Raw genomic sequence first — 23,107 nt, forward strand, 5'->3', positions numbered from 1 at the left:
TCTTTTCCCTGGCACAGCATCGTGCCAGTGGCTCCCAGGCAGGAGGAGATGCCTCTTGAGCAGCCATCCAGGGAGCAGAGGGCACAGCTCTGTCTGCAGCCAGCCCTGGGGACACATCTGCAGGGACAGGGACTGACTGAGGGCACAGCTCTGTCTGCAGCCAGCCCTGGGGACACATCTGCAGGGACAGGGACTGACTGAGGGCACAGCTCTGTCTGCAGCCAGCCCTGGGGACACATCTGCAGGGACACAGATCCTGATCAGGGATGTGCCCTGCTCAAGGCACCCAGCCATTAGCAGTGGAGGGGTGAACTAGACTGAAGCCTGAGTAGCCAATTCACCAGATCATCAGGACTTGAGGGAATTGCCTGAATTTGTGTCAGGGGAGGTTTGGGTTAGATAATAGAAAAAGGCTCTTCACCCAGAGAGTGGCTGGGCACCGGGACAGGCTCCTCAGGGAAGTGGCCACAGCTCCAAGTGTGACAGAGTTCAAGGAGCATTTGGACAATGCCTCATTTGGACAATCCCCCATTGGGGGGGATCCCTGGGGGTGGTCCTGTGCAGGGCCAGGAGTTGGACTTCCAATTCAGCATATTCTGTGATTCTGTGACTGTACCTATCCTTCATCTGATGAGCTACAAATTAGGCACACTAACTGCAAGGCAGTACCTTAGATAAGAGGAGGAAGAGAGAACCTTTAGAGGGTACTCCTTCCATCCCAGAGTTGGGAACAGGGCCCAGGAAATCATCAAAGGGATCAGCCATTGGAGCACAGCAAATTATGCACATGTTTGCAGCAGGGGATCTTCCATTTCACTGCTTTTCATTTTAGCAGAAAAGCCCTTCTGGCAGCTCCAAGAACATATCATAGCTGTGAATGACTGCTATTATTGCTCACTTTAAAAACATGCTAGGAAAAAATAAACAACAACATATTTCTCTCTCTTTAGGATGGCTCAGGTTGAGATTAATTTGGTAAAAATCCTTAAAATACACCTCAAAATGCCCAGCCATGATTCTGGCACAGATTCCATGCATCAAAGCTTGTGCCTTGTGGAGGACTCCCCTTTGGAGAGTCAAGAGGCACATGAAGAGCATAAACTACATATTGGATACAAACCTGTTTATAACAGCTCTGATTGGAAAAGGAGAAGGGAGCACCCTTAGAAAGAAGCAACTGAATGATTAGTTTTTTGATTAATTGATTTTCAAGCCATTAAGGACCATTTTGGTCCTCTCACTCATTCTCCTGTGTGAAAAGTCAGGGGATTTTCCCAGAGATTGCCAGAGCTCTGCTGGAGATGATGGGATGTCTGTGGGGACAACCATCTGCCCAAGCATTGCCAGCCTCCAGATCAGTGCCTCAATCTAGCAAGGGCCAAATTTCACAGCCTGCAGACATTTCATTTTCCATTTGGCATCCTGCTGATTTCATCAAAAGTGTTAACTGAGAAAAGACTGCACATGGACCCTAAACCAGAACGTGGAACAGACAGCAACTTTTTTAAAAGTATTTCCCTCAGCCTCTTAAACAGCATGTCAAGTGCTGTTGTTCCCTCTGCCCCTGAGACATTGTACCAAAACTCCTTTTCCTTAGGAAGCCTTTCCAAGCCTCTGATGTGCATATTTTATAGAGAGAATCCTAAAATGAAGATGACAGTCTTGTGCACTACTCTATTTCTTAGCATTTTTTTCCCTTCTTTAACTTTCCACTTCAGCCAGCGAAGTTTAACAGAATCAATTTCTCTATGTTCTCAGTAAAATCCTCAGCAGGAGCCACTACTCCATAGGCTTCTTTTAGTTATTTATTGGCTGTCTTCTGCATATGTTAAGAGATGTGCTACCAGCTTAGAAAACAATTAATTCTATTACTGTTTAGAACATGCATGCTGCATAATTAGTAACAGCACCAAGGTTAACTATGTAGAAGGACTCGAAAAAAATTAGTTCCAGGGTCTGGATATATTCAATCTCGTGCACAGCACTGTTTCTGATATTTTGACTTGCTGAAGTTTGGATGCTTACAAAAAATGTGACATATTTGGGTTACACTCACCTGCCAGACAATCAGCTACAAGCAGGAGTTCCAACATCCTCTCCCTGGAGAAGCCCTCCCTGAAATGAGCACATCCCTGCTACCCATTATCATTCTAACACATCTACACTTGTCAACAGCAGTATTTTTTCCTAAACTCAGTCATTTTGAATCCAAGTGTTGCTCACTTCCACTGACCTGTTAACAAAAAAGTTGTTCTGTGTGTGGAGATGAAGACAGGTCTCAGTGTGACAATTTGGATGACACAGGTCTGCCTGAGCTCACCCTGACCAAGCATGTTGGTGTTGCCACAGCTACTCCCTTTCAGAGGGCATAAACAAGATTTCAACCCCGGGGCCATGAGAGATCCCTAAGCACTTTGCACTCAGGCAGCAGCATCAGCAGCATCCCTGGCTGAGCTCCACGCTGCTGTCAGAGAGCTGACCACTACACAGGGCACCCGCAAAGGCAGCTCGCTTTGAAAGGTAAAATCTGCATTCAAAGCACAAGAGCCATCAGACTCTGAGGAGGGATGCTGTTATACAGCAATACCCAGGACAAGCTGCCACAGACTCAGCACAGAGACACCTGTGTGTGCTGCCAGCAGTGGCAGCAAGTGACATCCCTGCCCCAGAGAAAGACAAACATCAAGTGTTTGGTGGACGTGTCAGGCAAAGAGTTGGCTCTTGCTCCTCCCCTGTGTTGTGCTTTCAAGTTTGCAGAGATGATGGGACTGTGACCATTTTTCACTCAGTCTCACTAAATCAATTTATCTGCAGGTTAAATTGATTCATCTCTCTTAGTCATCATTTCTACATCTAGAAAATGGGGATAGAATCAGTAGCCTTCCTCTTCAGCAAAACAGTTTTGGGATCATGATGAGCATGATATGAGAACTCAAGTATATTATACAGAGGCAGTTTTATTATGCCACAACTCTAACTCCAAATGAAGGCAATGGTGCTGTGAAAAATTTCAGAAATCACAATTTTGTACTCAATCAAGACAAAACAATATATGAGATGTGGGAATCTCTTTTCCCTCTTGGGCTCCACAGTCCAGGTTCTGCCTGTGGATTCCTGAACCACACAGCAGCAAGTCCCTCTGGCTCCCTGCAGGAACAACAACCTAATCTGGGCAAAGGGACACCTATGGGGGCTCCAGCTGAGGGACCCTGTGACAGCCCACGGTGTGATGGACAGAAAAATATCCAATATCTTTGCAAATTTGCCTGACTTGAAGCCAATTCACATTGAACTTTCCCAGCAGAAAACCTCATATTCCCCTTTCACCACTTCCAGTGAGGAACCAGTGTAAAAAATACCTTTCATCTGCTCTAGTCCAGGCTGCCGCAGCCCTTGTACATATTTGGGCATCCAAACTTCATTAATTTGTCTGCCTTCCTCTGACCTTCAAGTCCAGGACTTTTTTTCCCCCCCGTGCTTGTTGGGGTGGCAATTGCTCCTGCTAGGATTTTATGGCATGTGGCAGATGATGACACCATTCATTCCTGGTACTTATCAGGCTGACAGAGCCTTACAGCTGAACACCAGCACTAATCTCTGGCAGGTTCTGCTCTGTCAGGTGCTGGTTCTGACAGGACAAGGCTGTGGCTCCAGACACGCCGAGCCAGCTGAGGCTGATGTGCTCCTGTTAATAAAATACCTTTGCTCTCATATAATTTCTGTGAAATTCTGTGAATAAGTTTGCTGCCACCAGTACCTCTATGCCAGAGACAAAAAAAAAAAAAAAAAAAAAAAGCTTTAAAAGCCATCCACACTCTAAATCCTCTTCTTGCAAGAGAAGTGAGTCATTCCTGTGCAGTCCAACAGGTCCCAGAAGGAGACTCCTGGGCTATAGTTTCTTGGCTCAAAGCACTGCTCCATATTCTGATTGCTGCTCCCACATCTGAATTACTTAAAATTTCCTGGGCAGATTAGTACCCCTCTTCCAGACTGCAGACCCTTCCTGCTCTGGGCAGAATGACAACTCTTTTCTCTGATATTCTTCACCATCTCTCTCTCTCTCTATTCCCTCAACCTACCTGCTGCTATTTTGCCCATGTTTGCAAAGAGCTTTTGTCCCCAGCCCCAGTTCTCAGGCCCTTGGGAGCAGGGAATTCAGCAGCCCTTGATGTGTCAGGACACCAGTGACACATGTTCTGCCTCTCACTCACAGACCCAACAGAGAGCCTGGCCCCCACAGCTGGAGGCTTCCCCTAACCCTGCACATGGAGCAGGGACAAGCAGCTTCTCCTTTGCAGCTCAGGCTCCAGGGGAAACGCTTTCACGACTAAAACGTAATTCTGTCTAAACATCAGAAGCCAGAAAGCAGTGAAACAGAAATTTAAAAATAATGAAACAGCTTGGTAAAACAATTCTCCACCCTGAAGTCCTCCAAAACAGCAATTCACTGCTTGAATTATGGACAGAAGTGATTGCTGAGCAAACCTGACCACTGCTACCAGAAAGGGAAATAAAGCCTCTCTCTAGTTTTACCTTCAGCCCCTGACGACAGCACCAGAAAATTCAGGTGAACAAGGGGAAAAAGCAACACAGGAGAGCAAAGGGAAGATCTCCCAGCTAGAAACACCATTGCCCAAATTCTGCCTTGGTTTTTGACTCACTTTAATAATTGCTAATATTTACAAGTCTCCTGTCAATTTTATTTATTGGTAAATTCTATATATAGCTCTTAGCCTAAGTGAAAAGATTATTAAAGTCAATGGGAATTTTTCTATGGGCTTTTAATTCTATTCCCTAATTGCAAATTAAAAAATCTTCCAAGCCAATTTCAACAAAGCACCACCAGAACATTTACAGGACAGTTTTACTTGAGACCTTCTATTGTGTACATCTCTGCTGTGCTTACAGAACATAGACATAAAATGAGAGTTCCCCATAATAAGGGATTGCTCTAAACCACAATATATTGCTTCTACTTTGACAGAACCAGGACCAAACACTACAACAAACACCAAAAATCAGCAGCTGGTACAGGCAGACAACACCATCAACAGATGAGCTTTCACTCTTGGGAGGTCTGAATTTGGCCAAGCATTTTCACATCCACCAAATGGATGGTGTGTCCCTGCTGCTGCTCCCCGTAAAGCTGATTCTCCACCCACAGCCATGTACATTATGAGGAATATCTTCCATTTAAACCTGGAGCTTTATTAGCTCTGTTACAGAGACTCCTGCCACCCTGTGAAACCTGCCTGGCACCAAGCTCCCACTGATGATTTTCTGGGTGGGTTACTACAGATAGAAGAATACTCAGTGCAATTTTCAAAGCATTATTAAAGCAATATTTTTTATATTATTACCTAAGTCTAACACTGTTTTGAATTTGCAGTTTTGGAGTTCATCTTAAAGCACTTAATTATACTTTGAGAAGAAATAGTCTTATAGTACAAGTCATTTTTTCAAGTACACTTGAAGAAAGGATAGTCCATGGCTCAGTAAATACAACAGTCTGAAAAGTTATGAGCTATCAGACTAAGCTGAATTGACTTACTGATATTACCTGCAATGAATGAGTTTTAGATAGCCTCTCATAAATAGGCAGCTACTGAGCCTACGATTTTATGGATGTCTTGTACTTATCAATATATATGAGAAATGATGCTGTCAGGCTTTTGAGGGGATACTAGGTGAACCACACCACTGTCAATTTAATTTTTATGATTAAATATTTGGTGCTGTTAAAGGTTATTTAACATTTAATATAGCTGCTCTTCTACATAGCTGATAACTGTCATCTTTACATAATGCTGAAGCTGAAAATGGATGGGGAAGGCATATTTTTTAGAAGGTACCAATTTTTTTTTCCAATTTACTGTTAGATGTGTTCCAGTAATAGAATAATATTAGGTGAGTTTAAAAGGTTTTCAATATTCAGATGTACAAAAATTTAGTCTTAATGACAGCTGCAGCTGAGTTCAACATTTGATACAGAGGTTGCTGAATTTTCCTCTGTGATAGAAAAACCTTTCCCAGGGTACTGGGGGATGGCAGCTCATCCCACAGTGGGATCTTCAAGTCTCATATCCAGGCTTATCAGTTTTTATATCTTTAAGAGAGATGTCATCAATTTAAACATCACATTTCTGTTTGAATTTTTTTTTTTTTTTACTTGTTAAGGTTAGTGTAGCTGAGAGAAATGAAAGAGAATACTATTTTTATGTGTTTTGCAGAAACCATACTTTATGCTGTGACAGAATTCTGCCTGGGCAGGCTTACAGTCCCCACACAACCACCCAATATTTAAAGAGTTAAGAGAAAAATGAGACTATTCAGCTCTTGGTAAGACAACTCACATGTGCAAAGGTGGGTACACACGCATCATTTCCAGAGCTATTGCATACAACAGCACACAGAGGAAAAAAGAATTCTTAAAACCAAAGAAATTATCAGTAAACTGCACAGATTTAATGGAAAGATTTGGTGCTTGCACCACTCTCAACTATTTTTTTCTTTTAACAGCCAAGCATGTTATCTGTGTTTCCTAAGCACAGTCCAAAGCTATTCTTTGCTTCTTCTGCACCCACACATCAAAAAACTGCAATTTTAAAAACACCTAGAGGCAGAAAATGTTTCTATAATTAAAAATAAATCCAAAATGTATAAACAAAACCACCCACACAACTGGAGTACAGAGCAGGTCACTTCAGGTCCTGATCTCAATTACATTTTCTGTCAAGTGGATCCCTTTGTGGAACTGAGACTTCGTTTTTCTTCAGTAACACACTACAGTACATTTACAAAGAAATCTTTATTGCTTTTCAGTGATGGAATTATATTTTTCTGTAATAAAAGCCTTTATGTGGACTTCTCTTACTGAAGCACTAAAGTAAAAGTCCAAGCCTTTTTAATCTCCAAAAGGTATCACTCAATTTTGCTACAGTTTTGGGCCTTTGAATTTACTGTTCTGTGTCCTGGTGAGCTCAGGTCCCACCAGCTGGTTTTGGGCTTCACCAAGGCACCCCAAAGACAGACACAAGTCATTGTTTTGCAGGGTGCAGTGTCTTTCCTGTAACAACACTCATTGATTGTGATTATGCCCCTAAACAAAGAAACCAGAGCAAATATCCCTTATACTAACATCATTTATCAGTGACATTAAAACTGCTCCTGGGGGTTGTTGTAGAAAAACGCCCACAAAGAGCAAAGCACCAATGCACTGAGGGTCAGTGCAGAGAGCCCTGGGCATCAGCTGCTCCTGCAGGAGCAGGGACAGCTCTGCCAGCCATGGTGCTGCCAGACCATGGTGCTGCCTGGTGCAGGGTACCAGGGGCATGTGCTGGGCAGGAGCTGCTGCCCAGCCCCTCCTGCACTGTAGTCCTGGGCACGCTGATCAGGCTGGCTTCATGCACACCACACTTCCAAGCTCTACTTCACACCTATGAGAATTAACCATGTAAACTAAAATATCAAGCCAAGAAGGTGGTGCAAGCACACATGCAGGTGTTTGGCCCCAAAACAACAGCTTTGAGTGGTGCTGTCTCACAGATGAGGCAGTGCTCATTGCTTCATCTCCTCTGATACAAAACACCTAGAGATCAAATTTTAACTACTCTGAACTGCAATGACCATGTGTAACCCCTTCATATATAATTTAGAGTCAAGAAGCCTCTGAACTTGTGGATCATTGAATTAAGGATTTTTTGGGGGAAGCATTTTTCAAATGAAACCTCTAGTATGCCTAGTGCTCCCATTCAGTGCAGCAGAGCAAATACAGATATTAAATTAAATAGACATGGTTTCAGATATTCAAATTAAGTTTCTACATCCCCCAGTGAAGTATATTTCATTATTTCAGGTCAAACCTGCAAAATAAATAGGGCAGAAATACAGATTTCCATATTAAAAAAAAGAAATGAGGAATTTTTAGCAAAAATTCTCAAACACTTGAAAGGCCTCTTCTATCTCTTTGCAACAGAGGTAGGAAGGGCAGAAAATTATGACACAGTAATTATTATGATGGATGTTGAGCCAGTCCTTTATATTAGATACAGTGCTTGTGCAGGAACCAGCACTACAGATTGCATACTTCACTAAGCAGGACACTCAAGATTATAATGGGCAATACAGATTAACAACATTAGGTTAAAGCAGGATAATTCTTCTTCTTTCTCATTTCTATTCCTTTCCCATGGAACAGCTTCTGCTTCACATTTCTGTGCTCCTTTCTCCCAAGCCTTAATCTACACATCAAGCAGGCATTTTTCCATTCCAGTAGGTACAAATCTTCAGTAATTGGATGGAAATTTATAAAATTGCACTGGTGTAAAATTCAGCTATGACTTAACCTGTCTGTTCTGAATTAAAGGTGATGATGTCTTTGCTTTTGCCATCTCATGCAAACAGCAGGAAAGATTCATCTTATTCAAAAGCAGCATGAGAATTTAAGAGAAAGACTTGTCTTGGCATGGTGCAAATAATCAGTTTAGTGCTATAAAAGGGTTGATTCATAATTTCACCAATTATTTCAGTGTCTGTGAAACCAGAGCAGCATAACGCTTTTAACATAGGTAGGAGCTGAATGCTGTCCTGTGCTCATCCCTCAGATTTGGGGCCACTACCAAGAAAAAGCCAAAATGTGCCTCAGTAATGATCTTCCCCAGATGTAACCTCACTCCTGATGTTCAAGGGGAATCAGCTAAATACCTTGATCTGAGCTCTGTCCCAGCAGCCCAGAACTGAGCAGGGGCTACAAGCACACAGCACATACCCAGCCTCTCCTTGGCCCTGGGTCAGTACAGCTGCACTGGGAGTATTCTCCAAGTGGGTTAACAAGCTTGAAGATAAATTAGCCTGAAGATTCATGGTGACACCAGGGACAGCAAAGCAGATGTGACTTCATTCCTTTGCCCTAACTCGTTCCCTTCTCTGGTGACTCAGCATTTCAGGTGCTAAACTTTACACAGGAAAGGTCTAAGGTGTCACAGCTGCTGGATGGGTACAGCTCCTGTCCAATTCCAGCCAGTCACAGGGACACTGAGCAGCACTGCTCCCCTTCCCACAAGATAATGCAGCAAGTACACTTTGCTTTTAAGCCTCATATTACAGCCACCCTCTGTCATGACCAACACATAAAAAAAGACACAGAAGTCCTCAGCACATCACACATTCATTCCCAGCCCCACAAGAGTGCACACTGTGGCAGGCTGCTTGCCATTCTGCTGTGCTTAGCAGTTGCCCATGCCTCTCTCCACAGGTCGTTCCAGGCAGAGTATGGAGGAAGTCAGAACATGGCTTGGGTTCTTAATGAATTGTTTCGCTCCCTTTGCATCCTCAGGGGGTCCTGGGCATGGGATGCCAAAGCTCCCTTGCTCAGCAGGCTGTAGCTCCTGGCAGGGCTTCCAGCCAGTTGCATTCCCACTGCTTGCTCTACACTGATTCCTGAAGGACCACTTTGCCATGTGTCAGTGACCCTTCCCAGCATGTATAGGACTGGATTCCAGTCTGGCTCATGAGGAGAGCTCTTAAATGTTTAATGCTAGCTGCAGTGGAGAAATGCTGTAAACATTCCTGTAATTGGTCTGCTTTAAAAAATTGATGTTGTGTGAAACAGCAAAGGAAGTTCACACTGCACTTTTTGGCTCAGAAGCGCTTGCAAGGCCTAAGAGGTAAAATCAGAGGGAAGACATTGTCTTAGCAGCACTTGTCTTTCAGCATGATCTGGAGAGCAAACATGCCTGTCCCCAGCTGTGTGCATGGTGCTGCCCCAGCCAGAGCCATCAGGTGAAGAAAGAAGGGCTGGGGACTACACTGAGCTGCTGGAGCAGCTTCAGGCCTTTCCTGTTTCTCCTGTGCTCAGCTCAGTGCTGCAAGGATGGACAGAAAGGCAACAAACATCAGCAGAAGGGGAAAAGTGAAGCACGAGCATAAAGAAGGGAACTCTGCGACTCAGGTGACAAAGACTGAAAGGACTGGAGATTACTTGTGCTGTGCCTTATCAGTCCTAAGGACTGGTGATAGCAGAGATAATACAAAAGCAAGCTTACTGAATTTATGAATTGGTAAGTCACTTTGTTGTAACAGCCCTCAGTAAATCATTGTTTGCTCCTGCATTTCTGGAATGCGTTCTGTTACACATTCCCTGCCTGCTCTCTGACTTTATCTCAGCTTGCTTCTTATTTGTCAGACAAAGAATTCAAGATTTCTCCTAAATCACCTTAACAGAACTGACATTTTCACTCATCTTGGTTCTTAGAAAAATGAGGGAGAAAGTGGTTCATTGTTTCAAATCCTCATTCATCTGGCTGAAATTTCTGCAGAGTTGGGTTAGTCATTTTCTTACATAGAAAATGGGATGTCACCACTGGATCTCTGGGTTAGAGGTGGAGAATGGCTCAGTGAGCATGACCTGAACACACAAGAATGCTTTGCTCAGCTCCTGGCTCTGTTGGTCAGTTTTTTGGGAAAGACACAGAGCCTCCTCCTTCTGCTCACAGCTGTTGAGCAGTGAAGGAATTTCCCTGCATTCAGCCACTCAGAATTTCAGCTCCTGTCCTTCCAGGGAGAGCATTACCAATTTACAGTAGGACTTTCTGCTCCTGTGAATACATATACTTTGTCTTTGATCCTGTCCAACTTGGAGCATCTCAGTGCTATCAACCACAAGCTTGGATGTCCTTCTGCTTTTCAGGGTATACCAGCCTGGAGTGGGTATTAACTGATTGTTCTGTTCATTTTGGTATGCAGGATTTCCCTGTGGTATTATCACCATGATATGGAAGAGTTTTATAGGTGATTATGCTAGATCCCTTTTCTATCCTTTAAACATTGGCAGTATCACCTATATCTCTGTAGAAAAAAAACCAAACAAACAAATCCCCACAAAAACTACCTATTCTCTTCACTAAAGAGTTTGTGCTGTGTTCCCACTCATTCCCTATGTGTGCCTGTCACTTTCTCTTATTACTTACACAAGAAAATAATTTGTCCTGTCAAAAGTTCTGTTGCTCCTTTAATAAGGAGTAATTACATATGGAAATAAACAATCTCTCTATTTTCCTCCAGGCACAGAGATTGATTGGTTTATTCTTTAGTTGCATGGACTGGACTGCTGCCTGCATGTGTGCAAAGGAGCAGGTGTGTGTGCAAAAAGCAAGGGAAAGAAGGAATTAATGAGGAAAATACTGCTTAAAGAAATCAGATTTGCATTTAGGTTGATTTCTGTCCCAAAGCCAGATTAGTGTAACTTGAGTAAAAGCAAGGTTGCCAGAAGTGACTTGTGAGGTCGCACACACAATCAGACGCAATCCCATGACTTCCACAATCACATACCAAAAAAGAAAAAAAAAAATTAAAAAAAAATTATTGTTCTGATTGTTGGCATTACAGCCCAAAACACTCTATTCAAAAGTCATTATTCAAACTTCATGCTGGCAGAGTTTATGAAGTGTGCAAAGAACAACCTCACAAACACAAAGCATTGCCTTGAAATTGTGAGAACTATTCACATTGATCAGGCATGTCCAGACAGCCTTCCCAAAATTAAATCATTTCTGATATCTCACAGAGAAATTAAAGAATTAAACAGCCCCAATTAAAAGGAGTAGGATATTTTATAAGACAATATTATGCATCCATATTAAGATTTATTACTGACACATCGCAAAAGAAATAAAAAGTTCCAACGTCCCCTCAATGTCTAAAATGGTATTTTAGCTTACAGTTCCAAGAAAGTTTCAGAAAGCTTTTCTTTGTACCAAACAGGAAGGAACACACACACTGAAATAAAAACATTTTCTGAAAAATAAACTCACAAGATCAATTCATTGCTACTTCTCATATAGTAGGAACTCAATAACAGTCATAGTCCAGTCTTGCCTGGTGTAATATATCAAAGAAAATGCTCTGGCTTTTAGCAATCATTGTCTTTGAGCTGTTTTTCCCCTTGGAGGTTATTAAACCTTCAGGCACTATTAATTCTCTTACAATGACCCTTTTGTTGTCAGAGCATGGGGCATTCCATAAGGAAATGTAATACTGAGGATGAGTAGGTGCCTATTCTTGACTATAGGTCAAGAATATTCAAGAGATTTTGTAATTTAAGCTGCTGAAGAAAGGAATATTTGCATGGCCCAGGGATTCTTGTGCTGCTGCAGGAAAAGGCCTTTTCTTGTTGGATTTCTTGGTTTTCATCACTGCTTGCTGCAGGGATTAGGGTAAGCTCTTTTCGCTTACAAGTAGAGTTGCTCAGGAAAAGAGGAGCTTTCTTTCCTTTTCTTGGATAAAAGCTCAAGCTTTGTGTGCTTTTAAATAGAATTCTAAATAAAACACCTCCCAGATTTCTCCACACAAGAAGCAGCCAGTACACCTTTGGCTCTCCTCTCCAAGACATGTTGCAAACATTCCCAGCCATTCCATTTACCTCTTTGGTAAAATATGAATGATATAAGCACACTATACTAAATTAATAAATAGTATTAAATATGTCCTGCAGCTGGGTGTGGGAACATCAGACAGCTCTTGAAGAGGAGTTGGTAGTGATGGCAAGCTGGGGTGTCAGCAAGACCAAGAAGGACAGAAGGGAAGTCCAGGAGGCAAAATTAAACCTACAAGGAGACAGGATGCTGGATACCCCAGAAAAGCTGCTTAATCCAGATGCAAGACAAGAGAGAGCAAACAGTCAACAATGTAATTGAGAAAAATACTTGAGATGAAAGTGTTTGTTCTAGAAAATTCCTCTGAGCTGCAATGGTGAACATGTGAAGCAGGATCAGCAGCAATATTCTTTACAAATTAACTGAGTGATGCCATCAGGAAGATTAGAGCTGCAGTGATGTTTAATTTTAAAAACAAGAGCTGCCTAGAAATTATTATTATTAGGAAACTAAGAAATTGCAGATAAAAAGGCAAGGCATTCAAAGGGGGCATGAGAACTATTTAAACCATAGGAGTTGCTCAGAAGAAGTACTTGCTACTTATTCTTTCCAAAAATCAAATAAATTGGTGATGTAGTCAAACAGAATGAAAAATAAAGAAAACAAGCTAATAAGATGTCCTTGTTTAAAAGTTCAACTCAGAAACATTAGCTAGGATGTTTAAAAAGGTAGGCAAAAATGCATCATATGAACAAAGACAAATCACCATGCCAAAGACACAAAAAGTAAATAGCAAAAAATTTTTCAATCCAAAACTCAAAGAGGAATCATACCAAATAATTTGCAGGGCTGATAAGAAACTGAGCTGTAAAGAAAGATTGAAAGAAGATAAAACCATTGCAATTTTTTTTTTAAAAAAAGGAGAAAGAAAAATCCAGCCATAACTGCATTTTTTGCATCAGCTTTCTTGATGGAAGAGATTAAGGATGTTCTGATATCAGAGTGGGTTTTTGTGGGGTTTTGTCAGGGTTTTTTTTTCCTCTTCTGCACAGGAAATATGTCTGAGAAATTGTGTCAAACTGAAATGTCAGTAAGAGACATTTCAGAATAAATGAATAAAATTACTAGTAACAAGTTACCAGCACCAACACAGAGCTGGATATGAAATTGCCAAAGCACTTACCTGTGGCACGTACCCTATCGTTTACGTTCACTTCAGTATTAAAGACAGGAAGAAATGAAAAAAATGACAGCAATTTTTAAAAAGGCTTTTCAGAAGACTGAAAGAGCTAGGTCCATTAAATCTGACTTGTTGGCTAAAACTGCAACAAAGGAAAGAATTAGCAGGCACTTAAATACAATGCTGTGAGAATGCACCAACATGGCTATTGAAAGACATCTTGGCTCACAAATAAACTGGAGGAATGACCTAGGTGATTTTACTTCCACTTCAGTAAAGCTGACCCAAATATGGGTCATCTTCCTCATGAAAAGCTCTTCAAGAGCTCCAGGTGTCCTGTGATGAGAGGAGGTGATGTTCTGAGCCCACTAACAGGGCCAGAGGCAGCAAACTCAGCACAGGAAGGAGCCATCCATGTCCCATGGGGTCTGCTCACTGCATTCACAGTGACAGGAAAACTGATGGGAATGCTCGAGCAACCAATGTTAATGAACATACAAAACTGCTCCAGATACCTCACAGACAATTTAGGTTCTGAGTATGTCACACATAAAACAATGGGGTGATAAAATGGCAGATGAAACTCAATGTCAAGACAGGAAAGTCTTTCAGAGGAAACACAAGCATATCTGTACACACATATTGATTGTCTCCAGCTCACCATTCTGGAATGTCTTTGCCATTCAGTACAGGAAAAACAAAAGAATGATACACAAAGTTTTTCCCATTTTGAAAATAAAGTTGATTTGTGTGTGTTCATCATCTAGGTCACACAGCAGAGAAATAATGGAAAACAGCCTGACAAAATGAAGATACAAACTCTTCCTTAGAAGTCAAAGTGAAGCAGATCCTACTATGGTTTAGTTGAAATTAAATTCCAAGAAGCCACCAACACTGAACTATGATAATCAGGTTCTTCAGCTGCTTCATGCAGCAAGCACCAGCTCTCTCTTTGCTCTGGAGAAATCACAACCTCCATTGTACAGCTTTTTTCAGTCTCAACTCAGGCTCTGTTTTGTAATGCATCACCAAGCTTGTTTGAGAGACACAGTCACATTTGGTGTGCTCAGCTTGTGATTTTTCCTTTACTTTGTACAAGTCACTTCCAGAGTAATTCCTTCTTACATGAGCAGAGTCAAATACCATAAAAAAGTCTACTGAGCTCCCAGGAACCAAGAGTGATGTGGAGGAGCAGGGGTACAGTGCATCCCTGCTGGAAGAGCTGCTGATCTTGTTGATCTCTAAGGACAATGATCAAATTGCATAGCAAATCTAGAGTACACAAGCATAATTGAGTCTTGAGAGTCATATCACAGCCTTTCCAACAGCACTGGAATTTAAATACCATTTTGAGTGCCCTAGCTCAATTCACTGAAGGCAACTTCAAAACCAGCATTTCAAAAGGTCCTGAGTTCCTTGCAATGGTCTCCAATTCATAGCAAAACCAAGATATATTACCTGAAAAATATACTCTTAGGTAATTTCCCACAAGTTAGGGAAGATGAGAAGCAGTCCAGGCAAACCCTTTCCTTTTACTTTTTTCTAGATGTAAAAGCAGAAGCACAAACTTTTCCATTTCAACTTCAGGGTTTTCAAGCTGTGCAAGATGTGCTATATTGCACAGTCTTGCTGAAATACTCCTAATTTGAGTGGCAAGTAAAAGTGAATGCATGCGGGAGTTTAAACTTTTCATTTTTTACCATTAACTATGTTTATCACTGACTGTCAGCTTTGTGTTAAATTGTTACAGGTATGTACATCATTAATTGTCTAAAAACCAGATAAACATAAGGTCTGGGGATTTATATTTCCCAAGAATACAGCATATTAATCTCATTTAATATTTTGCCTCAATTTCATTTCAAAATGGAAAAAAACCTTTTATTGCTTTTATTTCAAATATTTCTACCCTCCTCTTGTGCACAGGGATTGTTTTTGAAAAAAGCAAAATCTGTTATTAAATAGCAGCTGCAGAAATCAGTCCCTTTCAGTGATTGAGCTTAACCTGTTTGTTTCCTTCCTTCCTTTACTTCAAGGTACACCTCTTGACCTCAGTCTTGACTTTCACCCTGTGCTGTCTGGAAGTGATCAATGAAAAACATGTTAAGGAGATGGAAGGGACTTGTCTTACTCTACCCGAAATACTTGTTGAGGGATTTCTGCAGAATTCATTTTGGATTGATCCAGAGCATTTCATTTGACCAAAAGAAAATAATCCTAGCTTCACTATATGGATTATTTAATTTATATATTTTTTTAACCTTGAAATTCAGGTTATACTCTTTCATGAGAAATGCTTCTTTGTAACAATAGGTTGAAAAGTTTTTCTTGATGCAGTGTGGCTGTGCAATGACAAAATTAAATGTTTCATTTGATTACTGTGGAGAAGAGTGCATGAGGGTGCTGCACTGGGGTGAGGCTCAGGCCACATCACAGATCTGAGCCCCCATCGTGGGCTTGGAAGTGCCTGCAGGAGGAGAGAGGATCTCAGCCACCTGTGAAAGAGAGCTTTGACATATTCTAAGTTTCTGTTCCTGTTTTATTTTGAGTACTGAGAGAACTCCATCTAAATTCGTAAATGGCATACATCACACCATCAAAATCTTCATTTCTCAGCATGCACACTCCTCACCAAAATAGCATCAGCTCCTTCCAAACCTTCTGGACACATGAACAAGTCACACCTGAAACAAGTTTTCACTCCATAGTTTTGCATCCCAGTGAACCCCACTCCTCCCCAGCCCCTCTGCCCATCAGCATTTTCCTGGGACACTTCCCTGCTAAGTTTGGGGTCTGCTCTCAGAGGATTTGGGCAACCACAGCCCCCAGCTTCCTGAGCTTGCCCACCTATTTCCATCCACAAAACCTTTCACAAGCTACAACAAGTGGAAGTGCTTCATATACACAGTCCCACACTTTTCTATCCTCCACTGTGCACCACCCCAATTGCAAATCCCAGGAGGCACAGCAGCAGCTCTCACTGACACATCAAATTGCAGCCAATTCACATTGCACATTAATAATGTTGAATAATTTAACTACTATGGGGAAAACCAACACTTCCTCCAGCCAAAACACTGTCCTAACTCTTCAGTAGAAAGCCACATTCTGTGACAATGATCTGAGTGAGTTTAAATGTCTGTTTCCACTCATTTACACCTGGGCAGCTGTGAATCAAGGAGTTAGAGCCCACTTATTCCCCATGTCTCCAAGTGTTTTTAAGAAGTAATTTCAGCCAAGAAAAGGATCTGGTTTTGCATGTTTACATTTTTTCTGCTCTCAGCTCTCACCCTTCTTTTGAATCTGATTTACAAATGCCAGCTCTGAAGAAAGTGCTTTTAACACAGTGTACTAATAAATTATGAAAAACAGAATTACAATCTAATCTCCTCATGTGCAGTGATGTGTATTAAATAAATGGTTAACATCAGAAGCCACAGTAAATTTGGTGTATGCCTAAGAAAATACAATCCATATTATCAACAGCAAAAGTTGTGGTTTTTCCTCAGTCCTGCTACTTAGATAAACTGGGAGCAGTCTTATTGTAAGAAAATATAATTTGCCTAGCATGCTCTTCTCATCAGTTCAAAGCAGCAACAGTCCACTCAAAAAAAAAAGTTAATTTTTTGTTGATTTTTCTGAGTAAGGTCTACTCTTTAGTCATTAGCTAGCAAAATGTTTACTCCTATAAAAATATCCATATTCTAGGCTTGTTAATTACACTTTATTGAGAAACAATCAGTTATTTAGTTGAGTTACCCACCCCTTTGGAAAATTAAAAGCTGAGATATTCATTTTTGCAATGAATATCTATCCAGTAATTACCATATTTACTTTTCATTTATGGGGGAATAATCTGTTTTAATTAAGCCTAACTGAAGAACTTTTATCAGATGTAATTATCCCTTTCGATAAATATGTCTCTAGTAATTACAGTTAACCATGGGATTTATAGCTCTTAAGTCATTTGGTGGGAAACATAATAAATCTTTAGTAATACATGCTAAATTACTATAAATTAATTCAGATCATTAACATAATAAACAAATTAGGAAAATTTCACTTAATTAGTTTGGGTGGTTAACTCAAAATCCCTTGTAAAGCTTCATAGCAATCAAAATTTTACCAGTACTTTTAGAGATAAATGTTTTGTAAAAACCCTGTTTGAATATTTACACAGAAAATCAGATCACTGCTGGAACCTAGAACACACATATTCCTTTTAGATCATAGAGCCCTTAGGAATTGATGCTGGGTAACATTTTAAACATAGTTAATTGTGCCTCACAGGTTTTCAGGTCTGTACCATTGCGTAGTGAAGAACCTGCATGTGGTAAATTAAGATTTTAGAAGTAAGGTGCTTCCTCTTTCCTTCCTTTGCTCATTTCTGAGTCCTCAAAAGGGCAGGTACAGGGAAAGGTAACAGCTGAGCATTCAGAGAGCAGGAGCAAGGGATTCCACAGGGAAAACAAAGCAGCTTGAGCAGGCAGGAGGAGGTGCCAGCCTGGATTAACCCCCTGCACCAGGAGCGATGCTCTGGGGGACCAGGGCTGGGCTGACAACTGTGGGAATCCAGAGCTTCCCTCTGGCTGCCCTGGCAGGTCTGGGACCCTGGCAGAGGTCAGGAACCCCCCTGGACAGAGCCCCCAGAGACACTGGCTGTGATCTCTGTCCATGGAAAAAAGTTTTCAATCTTACAGGATGAATTACCAGCTCTGAGTGTTTGATATGAGTAATAATTAAGTGTAGCACGGGTGCAAAAGTAAAATTTTAAGTTTCTAGATTAAGGGTTAAAAGGGGACAAGATGGAGGAAATTGGGTGTGTCTTGTCCTTTTTCTCCTCCTTCATGCCCTCCATGTCTCACTGTGGTGTTGGCATTTTTCTGTTGGTTCAGGCTGGGGACACACTGTTCAACGTAGGTGACAGATATTGGCACGTTATTGTAAATCCAGCCCAGGGAGTTTCTGGTATTTAATGTTTGTAACACCCCACTGAGGGCAGAGCCCCACACGCTGCCCTGCAGGACAGAGCTGCAGCAGGGCAGCAGAACATGTTAGAGATAAACAGAATAAACAACCTTGAAAACAGCACAGATAAATTATGACTTCTTCTTTGGCAACAGGGAAGAAAGACAGAGACTTTTTACAATCTCTGGATCATCAATACCACAGATTCCAACAAATGGCATCCCTGGGTGGGCTCAAACCACCAACCTTTCGGTTAACACAAAGACAATCCTGCAGCCTCTGCCTGAGGCACATCCCAATGAGCACTGCCAGTCCAGCAAGTGCAGGTGTCTCCTTGCAAACAACTCTTGTTCCATGCCCAAACAGCACAAGAATGGTGGTGAGGCAGGGGACTGGCATCAGGCATGTGAGGCAGTGGCTCTCAGAAATCCCTTTGCCATCTTCCTCTTGAACTGAACTGCCAGTGTGTCCAGCAAAGGCTTCCTGAGTGGATGCTGCTACACGAGCATCGCTCTCCTCCTCTGCATGGATGGGGAGACAAACTCTACAGAATGTCACTGTGCTGGCACACAGTTTACAGCTCCTGCTGACACACACACCACCCCAGCAGTGTTTTCACCTCCTGCTAGCTGGAGATAAGTCTTGAGCTTAGTTCAGCCAAGTCAAGCCCATCTCTATATTTATATTGAAACCACTCATCAGATTACATATTCAAGGTGAGGAATACAGATGAACACAGATGAGCTTTTTAGCCATGAACTTTTGGAGTTTAATCTTCTTAGATAAACTCAGACAAGCAAAGAGCTTCCCTGCAGGCAAAATATCCTTCATAAGCAGAGAACAAAGCATTCACCAAAACTTACTATTAAAATAACATTTTAAATTCTTTTTCCCCCCAAAGCATTATTGGATCTTTCTGGTGGGAACGCCCCCTTTATTCCATGCTCTCCTATTTTGCTGTAGAGATCTGAAAGGGACAGGGGGTATTTGGCTCAGGACAGCTGATTTTTTCTGCTCTTTAAGTTGCAGTATAGGTGAAGGACATAGGTAAGAGAAACTTTCCATGTCCTGGCTTCAGGTCTCAGACAACTCTCTGCATATAAAGAAAAATGAGAAAACTATTATAGGGGATCTCAACTCAATTTTTATGTACCAATTTTGTAGCTAGCATTTTCCCTTCTCCTTCCCTGTCTAGCACCTCCCTTTCTAAACCTTTTCTTCTGGTCTCCACAGGCAGTTCTGCCCATAGTCCTCCAGGGTCCATAGAATATCTCCTCTGCCTCTCCTTGCTCCAGTCCCAAGAGCAGGGTAGGCAGGAAGGAAAAGGGCAGAAGTCACAACATTGTTACAGAAGCTCTCAGGAACACAGGGCAGCAAAAGGAAAAAAAAAAAAAGAAAATCAAAGTCATGACTTCAAACAGGTCTTTGTTTCACCCAGGAGCCGTGGCAGGACTCAGCAGCCCTTCTCCACACCAGTATGGAGGCTGGAGATACTGGTCAGTTGATAGGCAGTAGTGTTTAAATTGTCCTAACAGAAGAGTGCACAACAGACCCCTCAGGGGAGGCAGAGCAGATCCTCTTTTCCATGAAGGCATTGACTTTCAGGTTTCAAACTCTTTGGAAAAAACTCCCTTCTACATCCTATAGAACACCCAGGACCAGGACAATATAAAGCATGCATCATGCACAGAGTTGGAGTTGTCCATCTGCAAGTGAATGAATTTCACCCTGAACTGAACCTTTTAATACATCAGAAATTGTCCATCTTCATGTTTTATTTTCTAAAGATGGATGGTGCAGCTGTTTTATTTGACTTAGTGCTGGGAAACTCAAAATCCTATTTGTATTTCTAAGCTGCCATGTTAAATTTCCTCCCATTTTTACTTAACTCATTTTTTACCTTAGTCATATTAATGGTTATATAATAATATTAGACAACGTTTGCTAACCATTAACTCCAAAAATAATGGTTGTGCTAAATCAGAGCTAATTAGTGTGTCACAAACTCCAGTCCTAGCACAGGGTGATGACTGAACGAAAAGAATGTAATGTCACTTCACCAAGGATTACGTATACAATTTTAAGAGGTATTTTAAATATTTTTCTTAATAGCTGTCAGCAGAAAGGATGGGATGGGATTCTTTAGAGAGCATTGCTCTTTACTAAGTACAGGCAAGTGAGTCATCACCAGCCTTACACTGGCTGCAGAAAACAGATTTAATATTAATTTATGAATAGCTGAACTTTTTCTCTTTAACGTCTAACAGTGAATTATGCTCTAAAGCCTTTATATTTCACTGCACATCAGCAAGGTTGTCAGGAGCAAAAGATCAGGATAACATAATTCTTATGGCTTGTTCTCACGCACCCCTCATTTACTCCTAAAGCAGCCTGAATCATCCTGAAAGTAAGATGCATGGGGTGGCAAAATTTAAATGTGAAAGGAGTTGCTCTTTAAGGGCCATCAAGTTTTTAAAAGCATAACTTGCAGCTGAAGCTGTGGGAGTGGGATTTGTTCTCTCAGACAGACACTGAGTCATTCACATTCATTTCCAGCGCCTGTGAGCAAAGGAAGGTCAGGCCACTGGCTGTGCCCAGGTACCTGCATCCAGCTCTCAGCAGAGGCAGGAGGAAAATGCAGATGGCAAAGCCTCCCAAAGCTCAGGATTTTCACCTTTTCAAATCTTCTCTCTAATTCACTTAATGGTATGATGCAATGTGCAGCTACACCAGCTCCTCAGTGCCTCAGGGGTCACAGAGCAGGCTGCCAAAAGAGCAACTTCTGCCATTATAGCCAACAGATCACAGCATTTTATGGATTCCATACATTTTTAACTCTCCAACGTCGTTGCAACATAGAGCTGATACATCAGATCTCCACAAAGAGCTACACGGAAGTTTTGGTAATCTCCACAACCAGACCCTAAACCCAAATTGCACAACTGTGTAGGCAAAGGCACTTCAAACATGCTCATGGCACACTTCAGAGTCACAGTATTAACATTGGGTTTCACTTTTAACTTTTTCTTGCTTTTCACATTTATGAAGCATCTACAAACATACATAAGATCAGATTCTGCCAGTGAGAAGATAAAAAAAAATCAGGCCTAAAGGATCTATTTATAGAAGATATCTTGGCAGATTTTTTGTCTTTTTTCCTTTCAAATGTAAAGTCATTGCCAAGGGCTTCACAAGACCAGCAGAAAGTGTGATTCCATCACCACACAATGTAGTGTCTTGGCAAAACCCTACTCATCTTCCTCCCAATGCTTCCTGTGCAAATTGGGATGAGGAGCAACACTACCAAAAACCTCACACAAAATTAATTGATGTCACATCAGGCTGAGCTTTTTATATGAACTTTGAGAGATGACAGCCCTATTCCCCTTCCTTTCCTTTCTTGATATTCCATCTTTGATCTCCATAGGTGTCAGGTCCTACCCTGCCTTAGGATTCCCAGAAAGCACTGAAATAATCTTAATCCCTAAATCCTCCACTGCAAGAGGTTACAAAAACTTCAAGAGTACATAGACACAAATGGCCCTTCTGCTGCTTCTATCACAGTATGCTTGGACATAAGCACAAAAGAACTTTGATTTTTCTGCTACTCAAAGTAAGATATTAAAATGCAAGAATTCATCATCATTTATTTTGAAATGAGAAAAAAAGCTGTTAATTACAGACTCCTGGAAGTCTGGGCATCATTTTAATATTGCCAGCAAGTGTAGAAGGAAAAGGCTTCAAGCACTAGGGAACAGGCTCCAGTTTAGCTGCACTCAAAAAGCTAACTTAGATCGAGGTGTAAAGACCTCAAATACTTGGTACAATGTTCAAAGACACTTGGGCTGCAGCAGTGTAACTTTCACTGCTGAGCTTTGACAGATGAACTGCATTTCTCTAACATTTCAGAAACCTGAGATCCTTCGATTAGACACCACAAGAGAGACTCTCTAACACCTGATGAAGCAGAAGGCTTTGGTTAAGGATCTGACCTCTGGTATTATGATGATTTAGGAGGACAGCAGGTCCTCCACAGGAACACCCACAGGACACTTAATGGAACACTATTCCCTTACCAAGCAGACAAAGGAAGAAAGAAGGTGAAAGCTTTTGTGTAGGACTCTATTATTACCACTACTACCTGGGTGTTCTGTCTGCTCGAGCAATCTCTGTGATCTCTCGGGTGTGGTGAAACACTGACTAATACTGGACATGAAATTGGTTAGCCTCAATGATCTTCGTAACTCTCAACACTTCCTGAGCAGTGAAATCTCAACAGGCAGCTGCTCTCTCCTCCCCAGGCTGCTTTCTCTGAGACAGTAAATACATCCAGCACTACTGCTGTATCACCCCTTCAAGTGCTGCTGGTACAAACCATCAATTATAATTTTATAATGCCATAGAGGCTGGTTGTTATATTAGGTAATCATGAGATGGTTACAGAACTACACAAGGAAAGTGAAGCCTCAGGCTGTTACAGTAGCTAACAAACCTGTCATTAATTACTGAGAAAAAAACCTTCTGCCTTTTAAATAATTTATATAGCTGGATCTACAGTAGCAAAAGATTAAACCTAATTAAAATGGAA

Source organism: Lonchura striata, chromosome 12 (assembly GCF_050655825.1).
Source record: "Lonchura striata isolate lonStrDom1 chromosome 12, ASM5065582v1, whole genome shotgun sequence".
NCBI classification, from domain to species: domain Eukaryota; kingdom Metazoa; phylum Chordata; class Aves; order Passeriformes; family Estrildidae; genus Lonchura; species Lonchura striata.